General features: G+C 33.9%; 1 long non-coding RNA gene across 1 annotated transcript; it reads right to left on the bottom strand.

Moving 5' to 3' along the window:
- Window positions 1-227: 227 nt before the first annotated feature.
- LOC145819749 (uncharacterized) lies at window positions 228-5,086 on the bottom strand. Its single transcript, XR_014360521.1, has 2 exons — window positions 4,225-5,086; window positions 228-281 (listed from the first exon to the last, which is right to left on the bottom strand). It is a non-coding gene; the product is annotated as an uncharacterized LOC145819749 (long non-coding RNA).
- Between the last annotated feature and the right edge of the window lie 803 nt (window positions 5,087-5,889).

The raw sequence follows: 5,889 nt of genomic DNA, 5'->3' as shown, positions 1-5,889 counted from the left end.
TTGTAATGCTTGGCAAATATAGCGCTATGAGCACTACCTATAAATAACACTGACATGTGTTCACAAATCTACACCCATAAGTTAATGAGATATGTATCACAGAAAGATTATACTGAGAATACCTCATGGCCATCATGGCAAGACAAGCTACATGTTGTGCAAACCTCGGCATTCCCATCAGGAGTGCAGGTCAAGCACGAGAAAATCGCCTGCCTCTTCATATAACCTTTGGTATAGGTGCACTCTTTGCCCTCATCGCCACCCAAAACCAAATCCGCTTCCTATGCATTGGCATAGAAAAGAACGCAACATCAAAGTAAAAAACATTATATAACACAGAACGCTAAAGATAATAAAAAACAAAAAAAAAAAACATTTTGGTCTCGAAATGAGATAGAGTTGTACAGAGAGATAAAAAAAGTGCCAGGAAAATTTGGCAAACAAATTTTTTTTCTCATTAGCTGTCAACTTTTGATTGTTTATTACACGGGAAAGAAAAATAAATAAATAAATAAAACAACCTTCAAAGTTTATCTAAAAAGAAAAAATATATATTTCTCTATGCCTCATTTTTCTGCTGGTATTCATTACTAAGTGAACCACAAATGAAACCCCACACTTACTAAAATTCAAACATCAACACAAATTAAATTTAGTTCTGACATTTTAAGTTTTATTTTGACATCCCATCTACATTCTCAGTCAAAATGGCACATATGTCTAATATACTTGATGGTTTTCTCATTAAAAAATTGTATCTATTTACATTTTATTCACACCTTTGCCCATGATAGTACAACATAATTAATAACAAAACAAAAGTTTAATTACCTATTCTTTTAAATTAACAAATCATAATAACGAATTACAACCGTTACATTTCTTATTCCAATTTTATCCTCCAAGTAATCTGATAATTCTTATTATGTCCAATCTCCAATTTTGTCCTCCATTAATTATCAATGACCAAAGCATTGCCATTACAACTAAAACACCAACTTTGTGCTATATCATTTGATTCGTTTATAGTCTACTAAGCACGCATACAGACACAGGACGCGGGTTCAAGTACAAAATAATAAAAACATGTTGACACACTAATTTTAAAAGAATGAAGACACAAACATGTTAAGCACGCAAAAACCAAATAGATATCTATTATTCTATTTATATCCATATATGAATAGAATAATAAATTATTCATACCTTGAGTGACAAATAAATTCATATTTTTATATGAAAAAAATAACAAATAATTTATTTTCCATGTCTACTTTGGAAAGGATGCAAGAATAAAAATGATTAACACCTATTTTAAGATGGCCCAAAGTGTTCAAAAAATAAAGGGGAGTTATTAAAGCCAATGCATAGAGATTCCAAATTAAAAAATCCTAAATTAGGGATTCATAGACATGACTTCTTTTAATTTTAACCATTTACCCCTAGTTTCATTTCCTTCAAACTTGCGCGAAGAGTCCAAGACCCTTGATATGTAACATACCTATGTGCCAAAGTGTGTTTGATTTTAAGAAAACTAGAAAAAGAAAAGGAATCATGTGGACTCATTTGACACATATCTAACACACATCAACAATTGTGTCAAGATTCAAGAATTTTGATGTTCAACACGTGTCAAAAATGAACACACCTCATATCCATGATTCCTAATTAATACTAGATATTATATTCTATTAATATTTTTAACTAATTTTATGATTTTACCTCAAATTGAAAATCAATTATGTCCAAGGCAAATTTCAATTGTCTTCATATCTTTTTAACTCTTTCATAAATGTTCACGATATAAGCCTTACTTATTTATGTGTTATTTCATAATCTTCTCTATGCAACTTACCCATATAATCCCAATTATACCTTCTTTTCTTGATTAGCAATAATCCAACTTATATCTTATATGAATTAAAATCGATTTTGGCCTTTAACTTATATGCTAGTAAATTTTATGTTGTTTATCACATTTTTTTTATTTTATTATGTCTTTAATAGTCATTTATAGGAATATTTCTTTCCATTTTTGTACTAGATAAGTAGTTTATAGTATATAAAAAGATATTGATTTCCATGTATGTATGTCTTCAGCCTTTCATTTTTATATTTTCCCTTAACAATAATTGATAACAATTGAGTTGTAACCCATCAGGGTATTCGACTGGTAAGTTGTATAAGTTCTATCCATGAGGTCTTAGGTTCAAGTTATGATGTCCTATTTTGCCCGATATGTGAGGCTAGTGGGTGATCACACACACATATCCCAAGTTTGTGCTCCTGGGGTGGGTGGGCCTAGGATCAATTCTCGATTATTCAAAAAAAATAATAATAATTGAGTTGTTGGCTAATGTAAATGTCATATAAATCTTCTATTTTTTTGTTTACACTCTTGCAATTCATAGTAACTTGTTTAATTATAGTGGTAATTCCATAAGTCCTAATTTTTAATGGATGATGATAATAATCATGCTATTGTGCATGTATACAAATAGTTATAAACACAAGCTATTACATAATAATATAAGTTATAATAATGACCTTCATTTCATTTTAGATAAAAATTTCTCACTTACATGAATGCATAACAGTTTTAAAAAGATAATGATATAATTCCTTCAATGTTACTTTTTATCAACCTCTGCCAAGACTCGCATACGAATCTCTTCAGCTTTAAGCTCTGAAAGCGCAACATCTAGAGTAGGCAGAGAAGATTTGTGCAGTGGCTGGTCTCTGATGTACTCAAGCTGTGGGTTTTCAACTAGCTTGACTAAAAGAAATACCATATTAAAGAGCACAAGATGGAAAATGGAGACTATGGGGACCATAGGTGGTCTTTTTTTAAATCCATCAAGCTCGGTCAAATGCAGATGACTAGGAGTAAATACAATTCTAATATTGCAAAAAGGATTAGTTCAACCAGTTTTGAAAAAATCCCAAAAAATAGACTGCTTACCACCAGACTGAAAACCAGGTTGTTAACTTACTTCTCAAAACTAAAAACTATATGATATCATACACTCACTCTTCAATTGGATAGTAAGCAAATTAATATTGAAAGTGATCTTTGGAATCGTATGGGATTATAAACGATGTTCTGAGCTTAGTGTCATTGTGCAAAATAAATTCCAATATTCTAGCAAGAGAAAACAAATACAACAAAAATAAATAGAAATAAAAGAATAAGAGGCTGCCACATCACTGGAGGTGCATAATCACATATACCTGAGTAAGCAATCCTTTCTTCAAAAAATCATAATTTTCAAGTACTCTCTTAAGAAATATTGCATATTCTTAGAACTTGCTTTCAATCCCAAAACTTTATTTTCTTCCCCATATTCATAATTTACATTTCGAGATCAACATAAATGAACACACACTCCAGCAAGGAGTAATTTGATTCACATTGAGGGCAAAAATAGATAACAGAGGAAGGCCAAGGAGAGCATGGTTTAACATACTAAAAAAGGACATCATTGCCATGAACTTGACTGAGTAGAGATAAAGCCAAATGGGTCCATGTAATTGGGATAAAATTTGTTAACTTGAGCTAACAACACATTAATAGGACCTTAGGATTCTCGTACAATTGAACAAACTAACCAGAAACAGAGCCATTAAGTATTTGATTATCCATATACAATTGAACAAACTAGCTTGTTTCATAGTGCAGTAAGCATTAGAAGCTGTCGCAAACCATAGTAAACCAAGTGACCTTTAAACATTCAGCAATCCTCTGCCCAACAAACACTAACTTATAATAAAAAAAAAAATATTGGGCAAGAACCAATAGAACCATTTGATTGACATAAAATCTAATTAAACTGTGAGCATTATGGGTTCCAATTAACTAATCCAATCCAACAAAAAGCTAAGAAGTAAGTCCTCGGTTTCCTCAGCACCTAAGGCTGTGTTTGGCTGGGGGATTTGATGAGTGATTTAGAAAAAGAGAGGGAAAAAGTGTGTGAAACTACGTAAAATGCATGTAAATTTATTCATATTTCAACTATCTTTTTCCTTTCCCTTCCCAAATCCCCCAACCAAATACAGCCTTAAAAAAACCAAAAATCCCTCATTCCAGAATTCAATTTACTTATCTTTCCTCCATTTTCTCAGCAAACAAACACAAAGTAAGGAAATAATATAAAACATCAAGACATTTGCATGCAACCGAACCAAAAAAAAAAACTAGGATTTTAAACAAGGCAGAGAGGTTACCAATTCCTGATCCTCAACATCCTTGAGGTACTCGTGGATTGAAACCGTGGGCTCAGCTTCAGCTTCCTCTTCAAACACATCAGCCATTTTTATCCAAATGAGATCAAAAAACAAATTTTCTCAGTGAAAGCCCCAAATTCGATTGAACAAACCCGAAACAACTGATGAGGACTGTTGTACAGAGCCAAAAAAACCTATATTCTTCGAGAAAAGAGGTCGAACATGGCTTTTCGAGACATGTTAGGGCACCAATTTATCGGTGAAAACAATAGAGAAGGTGATCGCAGAGAGGAGTGAGGAGGGTTGAGATTATGTGGGTCTTGAAGACGAGCTAGGGTTTTATATGAGACTAGGGACTCCGTGGACATTTTCCCGCCATAATAGAAGGCCAAGTTGTCTACTTTTTTGATGAAATCAAACAAAAAATGTAATCCCTTCCCTCCTAATTTTTTCACTTTTTTTAGAGTTCTTTGCCCTCAATCTATGCACATTTTTTTCCCTCCTAATCCCTTCCCTCCTAACAAAAAATGGACTCCAGCGTTGCCACGATCTCTGCCAGTCGAGGTGGATCGAAGCACCCTACGCTTCCGAGGTAGACGAACACCACCGTCTCACCCTACTCTTCCCCATTCAGGCATCGCCGATGAGGTTAGGGTAGTGAGACACAGTGATGAGGCTTTGGAGAGTGGTAGAGGAGCTCAAGGTTAGGGTTTCCATGAAGGCTCAGGTTGAGATGAAAATCTGTGAGACTGAGACAATGATCTGCGAGGCTGAGACGGTTTGGAGAGAGAGAGTGTGTGTGTGACATACAAGTGTTTAGAAAGAGAGCTACGCCCAATTCGAAGAGTGTCTCATTCGAAGATTGTTTCATTTTACCATTTGGCGCCAAAGTATTTCATTTCGGCACCTATATTTATTTTGGGTGATTATTGAGACCCCTTCACTCACCACCCTACACACACGTGGCGGGTGGTGATTGGAGGAGAAGGAAAAAAAAAAAAAGTGACCAATTAGGTGAAGAGAAGGTCAAGGGGGTGGGAAAAAAATAGGGTCCAAGTCATTATTGATTTATTTTGGTCATATTATTTAGACATAAATTGCGTTTCATGAAAAATAAAATATTTTTAACAGTTAGCATATGTGCGTCATGGAAAGTGTACTTTCTAACGGTTGATTTTTTTGTGCGTCGTAAAAAGTGCAATATTTTTAATGGCTGACTTTTTGTGCGTTGTGAAATATTCAATATTTTTAACAGCTAGTGTATGTGTGTCGTGTATAGTTGATGTATTAACGGCATGCCATATGCACGTCATAAAAAGTTTTATTATTTACGGCTAACATCGCAAGCTGTAAAAAAATCACCATTATTAGCATTTACGACATACTCAATAGACACGCCGTAGTTGAGAAATTATTTACGACATGCAAAAAAAGTAAGTCGTAAAAGTGAGAAACCACGGCTTGCATTTACTGTATGTCGTTAATGTGGAGCCATAAAAACTCTGTTTTGTTTTAGTGCCATCTCCTTCTCCCTCTGTCTCTCTTTCTCTCTATGTGCCTTTTGATGAACCCTAGCCTTCTACTTTCCTTTTAATTAGAAGCAGCCAAAGAGTTAAGGGTGTGTTTGGTAACGTTTACGTTTTCAGTTTATATTTATAAAAATTT

The sequence above is a fragment of the Camellia sinensis genome, chromosome 2 (genome assembly GCF_055761805.1).
Source record: "Camellia sinensis isolate YWXY chromosome 2, ASM5576180v1, whole genome shotgun sequence".
In the NCBI taxonomy this organism is placed as follows: Eukaryota; Viridiplantae; Streptophyta; class Magnoliopsida; order Ericales; family Theaceae; genus Camellia; species Camellia sinensis.
The sequence above is the reverse complement of the archived record's forward strand: the minus strand, read 5'-3'. Positions and strand labels throughout refer to the sequence as shown.